This window comes from Oncorhynchus nerka, linkage group LG21, assembly GCF_034236695.1.
Source record: "Oncorhynchus nerka isolate Pitt River linkage group LG21, Oner_Uvic_2.0, whole genome shotgun sequence".
Taxonomy (NCBI): Eukaryota; Metazoa; Chordata; class Actinopteri; order Salmoniformes; family Salmonidae; genus Oncorhynchus; species Oncorhynchus nerka.
In genome coordinates, this window is record NC_088416.1 from 35,677,804 (window position 1) to 35,686,866 (window position 9,063).

At 44.3% G+C, this 9,063-nt stretch overlaps 1 pseudogene; it reads right to left on the reverse strand.

The window, feature by feature from the left end:
* LOC115127869 (SH3 and multiple ankyrin repeat domains protein 1-like) overlaps positions 1-9,063 on the reverse strand; it is a 91,543-nt pseudogene that overhangs the window by 42,587 nt on the left and 39,893 nt on the right.

Genomic DNA, 9,063 nt, shown 5'->3' on the forward strand with positions numbered 1-9,063 from the left:
CAATTATCAGACAGTTGTGTCGGTACTGTGTTGCTACTGAAGGCAGACGTACAGACACGGAGAGGGAGAGGAGAGTGATTAATGTACATGGAGACACAGCTAGGCTGTAACGTCACTGCTAATGTACCGGGCTGTGCATGCGTCTCTCCTTCCTCACTACACACACACACAGACACAGACGCACACACACAGACGCACACACGGACACACGCACAGGCTCATGCATTGCAACACATCCCATCTGTCTATCGATTAGTCTTCCTAATCACTCCAGTCTACCATCCATGTCCACATGCATGCTCCTCTCCCTCCCTCCCTCCCTCCCCCTCACCATCCCTCTATCCTCCAGCCCTGCGACCAGTGAGAAATCAAAAACAGCCAGTACCTGTAAATGAACCAGACACTCCTATTCATGGGGCCTAGCGACGGCCAGGAAGAAGAGAGGGAGCGATCCTCCTCGCCGCATCCCCCCATCGCCATTTCCCCCCCCCTCCTCCTCCTCCTCCTTCTCGTCTTCCAGCGAGAGAGCAGTGAGTACGAGCCGAGGGAGGGGAGGAGAGGAGGAGAGAGCGATGGAGAGAGAGAGAGTGAGGGCCTAGCTCTCCCAGCCCCTTCATACTTAAGACAGACAGAGAACGAGGGAGCAGGAGAGAGATGGAGATGGTTCACTGTGACTGCGACACAGAGAGAGAGAGAGAGAGAGAGAGAGAGAGAGAGAGAGAGAGAGAGAGAGAGAGAGAGAGAGAGAGAGAGAGAGAGAGAGAGAGAAAGGGGAACAAGAGAGGGAGAAGGAGGGAGTGTGTGAGTGAGGGGGAAGATGGTTTAGCATAAAAAGGAGAGAGATATGAGGTAATTTTGAGAGAGGGGAGAAAGAGCGGACCAAGGGGTGATCGGGTTTGTTTGCTGAGTATGTGACTATTTCATACACCAACAGAATATAAAGAGAAAAGAGACGCACTGACACGCACACACACACACACACACACTCAAACACATTCCTTTCTCCTTTCTTCTATCTCTGTATATATCTCTCTCAGTGGTATTCACAGAGTCTGTCTATCACTGTTTTCCTCCTCAGTTATGATTCTCCATTCACAAGAACGGATGCATTTTGGATGAGTTAAGGCCATGTTCTGTTTGACTCCTCTCCCTTGCCATAACTCACTCCAGATAGGGAGATACTGTATAACGCACTGACTGTTGCTCTGAACTGCTGAGGCTTGCATGCTGTCATCACAATCACAATGTTTTTCACAACTCATATATGTATACAGGCTATTTATGATCATTATGATAGATGATTAATCTATTATCAAATTCACATAGAAATCGGACTTCTTTGAAAGCACGTCTAAGAAGCAGTAGATGTGTTCTATGTGAGCTATTTCTATGCTTCCCGTTCTTAAGTTTAGTTTTTGCGTCTTTTACTTTCAGTTTTGTACACCAGCTTCGACCAGCTGAAAATACAACATTTTGGGTTATTGAAAATGTATTTCACAGCGGTTTAGATGGTACAATGATTCTCTACACTATGCATTGCTTGTTTTGTCAAAATGTACTGAAATCAGGAGAACTATTAGAATTTTAGCAACCAGGAAATAGTAGAGAGATTTCTGCATATTGCACCTTTAATAAACCAAATATAGACAACAGTGAATTCTATATTCTCTCTCTCTTTTTCCCATCTCCTACCACCTGTCAACCTATGTCTTCCTCCCATCTCACGTCTCTACCATTTCCCCATTTCTGTAATCTCTGCACTCATTTTGTCCTACCCCTCTTCCGTCCTCTCTACTTCAGTGACCCTACATGCCCTTAGATCACTCTTAACATCTCCCCTCCCCCATGGCCTTTAATCAACACACACACATGTACACAGTCCCCTCCCCTCTCCTCCTCTTTCCTCTCTCACATTGTCTGTAAACAAAGCAGAGTGCATGAATGAAAAGAGGAGAGCGAGGCAGGGAAACGGGAGGAAGGAGACGCATCAAGACAGACAGGAAGAAGAAGAGAGATTCAGCTGGGGATGAGCAGCAGAAGGAAGAGAGAGAATTAGAGCGAGAGAGATTCTCTTTAAAAAGGCACTCACATCATCTCTGTCAGTGCTTCGTTCGATGTATGTCGATGTTGTCTTCTGTCGCCTTTCCCTCCCTCCCTCTCTGCCTCCCTGTCTCTCGCTCAATCTCCCCCTCTCTCTCCCCCTACCTCTCTCTGGTGCCTTTCTGCCTTCACTGCCTATTGCTGTTCTTCCCTTCTCTCTCCTTCCCTCCCTCTCTTTTTGTTTCTCTCTCTGCATGTTAAGCTATACTGCTGTGAATTTAGTGTATGGCCCCGCGCGTGTGTGTGACGGAGGGAGAGAGAGAGAGAGAGAGAGAGAGAGAGGGAGAGAGGGAGAGAGGTAGAAAGAGAGAGGGAGAGAGAGAGAGAAAAAAAAGAGAGCGGGAGAGAGTGAGAGAGAGAGAGAAAGAGAGTGAGAGTGAGAGAGGGAGAAAGAGTACAAGGGGGAGGGGGCAAGCGAGTGAATGTTGGCAGGTGTTTGGTCATGTTAGTGTGTGTGACTCATGTGTGTGTGGTCATGTATGTGTGACTCGTGTGTAACTCGTGTGTGTGGTCATGTGTGTGTGACTCATGTGTGTGTGGTCATGTGTGTATGAGTGTATGTGTGCATGAGTGTTCACCTATAATGTAAAACGTACAATGTGCACCAGAATGTGATTTGAAAGCACCTCTTGTGATGGAGGGCAATAATCCACTCTTCTCCAGAATGTGTGTGTGCTTCCTTGTCCCTATTTCACAGACCGCTGCCCCAGAACAGTTGTCATGTGTGTTACTAGGGGAGTTCACTGCCATGGGCTCTGAGACACAGGGAGAGAGGGGGCACAGAGGAGGGAGGCTTATTTGGATAGAAGAAGAGAACACGGAAGGAAGGAAGGAAGGAAGGAAGGGGAGGAAGGAAGGAAGGGGAGGAAGGAAGGAAGGAAGGAAGGAAGGAAGGAAGGAAGGAAGGAAGGAAGGAAGGAAGGAAGGAAGGAAGGAAGGAAGGAAGGAAGGAAGGAAGGAAGGAAGGAAGGAAGGAGACAAGTAAAGGAGTAAAGAAGGGAGGATAAGGTCAAATAGGGAGAAAGGAGGAATGGATTGATAAAGATGGACACTAGGGGTGAAAATGTATAGAGGGAGAACATCTCTCCCTGATCATCTCTCCTCTTCCTCTAATCCTTGTTAATGTAATCGCTGTGCCACAATATCAATTTAAGCCATTCATTTAGCTGACTGCCGTCTCGACCGAGCCTTGTTAAACTGTCACAGCTAGTCAGAGCAGTAAAAGCCTGCTTCATTAGACAGATCAGGAGGTGTACAAGATCTCTTACTGTCAATATAAAAACATCTTCCATCTAAAAGCGGATTGAAAGGTGATGAGGTGAAAGTGGGAGAGAAAGGGGGGTTGTTCATTCACGTCTATTTCCTCTCCTGCGTTCTCTCTCCCTTTTCTCTTCTTCGTCTACTTCTACATAGTGTAGAATCTCTCCTCTTCACCTCCTTTCTTGCTCTGTTCATCCCTCTCTCCCTCCAGAGTGCCCTTCACTGTCTGTTCTCCAGATGGAAACACCACAGGGGAGGGAGGGTGATGGAGAGAAAATGAAAAAGAACAGGGGGTGAGTAAAACGGTGATGAATAAAAATAAAGGGAGCGATAGAGAGAGAGAGGTGGAAGGGGTGACAAAGCCAAATATAGAGGAGTGGAAAAAAGCAGGGTGAGATGGATCCACACTAGTGCTCTGATAAAAACAGACTTAGCAGTGAGTTAGCAGTGAGTTAGCAGTGAGTTAGCAATGAGTTAGCAGTGAGTTAGCAATGAGTTAGCAGTGAGTTAGCAGTGAATTAGCAGTGAGTTAGCAGTGAGTTAGCAGTGAGTTAGCAGTGAGTTAGCAGTGAGTTAGCAATGAGTTAGCAGTGAGTTAGCAGTGAGTTAGCAATGAGTTAGCAGTGAGTTAGCAGTGAGTTAGCAATGAGTTAGCAGTGAGTTAGCAGTGAGTTAGCAATGAGTTAGCAGTGAGTTAGCAGTGAGTTAGCAATGAGTTAGCAATGAGTTAGCAGTGAGTTAGCAGTGAGTTAGCAGTGAGTTAGCAGTGTCACAAACTGACTAAACAACCTGGAGTTTTATATCGTATCGGGTACATTTGTTTAAATATCCCTGATGTGGGTGTAGAAACGTTTGTGTGAGTTTCCATGCAGGTGTCAGTCGCTTGGTAGAGCACGTAAGTCTAAATGAAATGACGCTAAATAATGAATGCTTTTGTGTGTGTTTGTGTTGTCGAGATGGCAGTGTGTTTATTTCTTTGTGAATAATTGTCCAAGTCCAGGACCGTTAAATTGGTTTGCCTCTGAGCCGCCACGCAAAAACATGACATTAATAAAGAGAAGGACATTACATCACTAGGTGTTAATGAGAGGAGTTACACTCCAAAGTGTCAACGGAGCGATCTGGAAGTCAACAACAACGACAACATATTCAACAAGCACATCAGTAGAGGACACGTCGATGACAGTCTACAGAAGTTCAGATATCAGACCAGTACTGTATGTAACTTCAGATATCAGACCAGTACTGTATGTAACTTCAGATATCAGACCAGTACTGTATGTAACTTCAGATATCAGACCAGTACTGTATGTAACTTCAGATATCAGACCAGTACTGTATGTAACTTCAGATATCTGACCAGTACTGTATGTAACTTCAGATATCAGACCAGTACTGTATGTAACTTCAGATATCAGACCAGTACTGTATGTAACTTCAGATATCAGACCAGTACTGTATGTAACTTCAGATATCAGACCAGTACTGTATGTAACTTCAGATATCAGACCAGTACTGTATGTAACTTCAGATATCAGACCAGTACTGTATGTAACTTCAGATATCAGACCAGTACTGTATGTAACTTCAGATATCAGACCAGTACTGTATGTAACTTCAGATATCAGACCAGTACTGTATGTAACTTCAGATATCTGACCAGTACTGTATGTAACATCAGATATCAGACCAGTACTGTATGTAACTTCAGATATCAGACCAGTACTGCATGTAACTTCAGATATCAGACCAGTACTGTATGTAACTTCAGATATCAGACCAGTACTGTATGTAACTTCAGATATCAGACCAGTACTGTATGTAACTTCAGATATCAGACCAGTACTGTATGTAACTTCAGATATCAGACCAGTACTGTATGTAACTTCAGATATCAGACCAGTACTGTATGTAACTTCAGATATCAGACCAGTACTGTATGTAACTTCAGATATCAGACCAGTACTGTATGTAACTTCAGATATCAGACCAGTACTGTATGTAACTTCAGATATCTGACCAGTACTGTATGTAACATCAGATATCAGACCAGTACTGTATGTAACTTCAGATATCAGACCAGTACTGTATGTAACTTCAGATATCAGACCAGTACTGTATGTAACTTCAGATATCAGACCAGTACTGTATGTAACTTCAGATATCAGACCAGTACTGTATGTAACTTCAGATATCAGACCAGTACTGTATGTAACATCAGATATCAGACCAGTACTGTATGTAACTTCAGATATCTGACCAGTACTGTATGTAACTTCAGATATCAGACCAGTACTGTATGTAACTTCAGATATCAGACCAGTACTGTATGTAACTTCAGATATCAGACCAGTACTGTATGTAACTTCAGATATCAGACCAGTACTGTATGTAACTTCAGATATCAGACCAGTACTGTTGGTAACATCAGATATCAGACCAGTACTGTACAGTGCCTTGCGAAAGTATTCGGCCCCCTTGAACTTTGCGACCTTTTGCCACATTTCAGGCTTCAAACATAAAGATATAAAACTGTATTTTTTTGTGAAGAATCAACAACAAGTGGGACACAATCATGAAGTAGAACAACATTTATTGGATATTTCAAACTTTTTTAATAAATCAAAAACTGAAAAATTGGGCGTGCAAAATTATTCAGCCCCCTTAAGTTAATACTTTGTAGCGCCACCTTTTGCTGCGATTACAGCTGTAAGTCGCTTGGGGTATGTCTCTATCAGTTTCGCACATCGAGAGACTGAAATTTTTTCCCATTCCTCCTTGCAAAACAGCTCGAGCTCAGTGAGGTTGGATGGAGAGCATTTGTGAACAGCAGTTTTCAGTTCTTTCCACAGATTCTCGATTGTATTCAGGTCTGGACTTTGACTTGGCCATTCTAACACCTGGATATGTTTATTTTTGAACCATTCCATTGTAGATTTTGCTTTATGTTTTGGATCATTGTCTTGTTGGAAGACAAATCTCCGTCCCAGTCTCAGGTCTTTTGCAGACTCCATCAGGTTTTCTTCCAGAATGGTCCTGTATTTGGCTCCATCCATCTTCCCATCAATTTTAACCATCTTCCCTGTCCCTGCTGAAGAAAAGCAGGCCCAAACCATGATGCTGCCACCACCATGTTTGACAGTGGGGATGGTGTGTTCAGGGTGATGAGCTGTGTTGCTTTTACGCCAAACATAATGTTTTGCATTGTTGCCAAAAAGTTCATTTTTGGTTTCATCTGACCAGAGCACCTTCTTCCACATGTTTGGTGTGTCTCCCAGGTGGCTTGTGGCAAACTTTAAACTACACTTTTTATGGATATCTTTAAGAAATGGCTTTCTTCTTGCCACTCTTCCATTAAGGCCAGATTTGTGCAATATACGACTGATTGTTGTCCTATGGACAGAGTCTCCCACCTCAGCTGTAGATCTCTGCAGTTCATCCAGAGTGATCATGGGCCTCTTGGCTGCATCTCTGATCAGTCTTCTCCTTGTATGAGCTGAAAGTTTAGAGGGACGGCCAGGTATTGGTAGATTTGCAGTGGTCTGATACTCCTTCCATTTCAATATTATCGCTTGCACAGTGCTCCTTGGGATGTTTAAAGCTTGGGAAATCTTTTTGTATCCAAATCCGGCTTTAAACTTCTTCACAACAGTATCTCGGACCTGCCTGGTGTGTTCCTTGTTCTTCATGATGCTCTCTGCACTTTTAACGGACCTCTGAGACTATCACAGTGCAGGTGCATTTATACGGAGACTTGATTACACACAGGTGGATTGTATTTATCATCATTAGTCATTTAGGTCAACATTGGATCATTCAGAGATCCTCACTGAACTTCTGGAGAGAGTTTGCTGCACTGAAAGTAAAGGGGCTGAATAATTTTGCACGCCCAATTTTTCAGTTTTTGATTTGTTAAAAAAGTTTGAAATATCCAATAAATGTCGTTCCACTTCATGATTGTGTCCCACTTGTTGTTGATTCTTCACAAAAAAATACAGTTTTATATCTTTATGTTTGAAGCCTGAAATGTGGCAAAAGTTCGCAAAGTTCAAGGGGGCCGAATACTTTCGCAAGGCACTGTATGTAACTTCAGATATCAGTAGATCACCCAAACACAATCCATCGCACATTAGATCACCCAATCACAATCCACCGCACAGTAGATCACCCAGTCACAATCCATGGCACAGTAGATCACCCAATTAAAATCCATCGCACAGTAGATCACCCAATCACAATCCAATTCACAGTAGTTCACCCAATCACAATCCATGGCACAGTAGATCACCCAATTAAAATCCATGGCACAGTAGATCACCCAATCATTGTCTCTAGTGGATCACTTCCACACATACTACACAGGTGAGGTTAATATACAGTATATTACCCATAGTCCCAAACACAAGTTGACACAGTACTGTAGATCACTCTAACAAAGCCCATCTTACAGCTACCCAACTCACTCCAACATACCCCAAGCATATCCAGGGCAAGATCACTCAACTCACTGACTTCCAGGTAGACCTCTGAGTATGACGCTGTAGAGAAAGAGAAAGTCTCCCCATCCTTACCTGGGAGCGTCGAAGCTGTCGTAGGAGCCCACGGTGTAATGGCGGAACAGTCTCTTGGCTTTCTCACTGCGGCTCTCTAAAACACACGACCACAGTGTTATCAGCATGATGGCTGCCTGCCTGCCACACTGACCAACAGTGTCACTACAGTCACACGCTGCTGTTAGACTACAGCCTGAACCTCGACAGTAAACGTCTCTCTATTGAGTCTCTAGATACAGTCAAACCAGCTGTGTTTACCACTGCCTTAGGCCTTAGTGGTGGGCAGACACCACTACTACGACTAGTGTAGGACCTTCCTTCCCTGTCAACCCACACCTTGCTTCTGCTGCTCTAATCATTCTGAGAGTCTAGAGTGTTACTTCCCCAGTGTTACTACCTAACTGTAGACCTCCTGCTAAATGTGTTGTTTTTTATGCCTGTGTGTCTGTGTGTAGCAGCCAGCGCTGCCGTGTGTGTGTAAGTATGTGTGTGTGTTTTTCTGACCAATGAGAGGGGAGAGAGAGAGGCACGCTGCATGTGTCTGCAGGTGTGTGGTCAGGGTCTCACCTGAGCGGTTGTCCTGGCTACGGACTGCCACTTCCTCTACACAGTCTGAGGGGAACCAGCCGGTCCGTCCCTTAACCGTGCCCTCCCAGAACCCTCCCTCGCCCACACTCAGCACTGCACGAGGGGACAGGAAAGAGCGTCGCACGTCAGAGCCATTACCTCACACAGTCAGTATACACAAAACAACATATAGGCACAAACAACAACAAGGAAATAGCCACAACATGTGAACACACACAGAGGAATGTAAACACACAAACAGGCATGCAAACCTCTCTACGTACTCACCAAGACATACATACCTGGAAACACCTTAGACTCACTCACAGACACACACATATTCATACCTGCAGACATTGAAGACAAGGACAAACAAGGACCTTATACTCTCATTAAGACAGGTAGACAACATCCACTAGACAGACTCATACATACACCACTCACATCAGCAGACAGAGACCTAGCCTGGGTACCAGCATGAACATTTCATCTCCTGGGCAAATGTATCAGGCTGGCATCCAGGCTAGCAAACACTTTGAAAAAACACCCAGCCAGACAGTCACACAGCCATTCTCTGACAGAG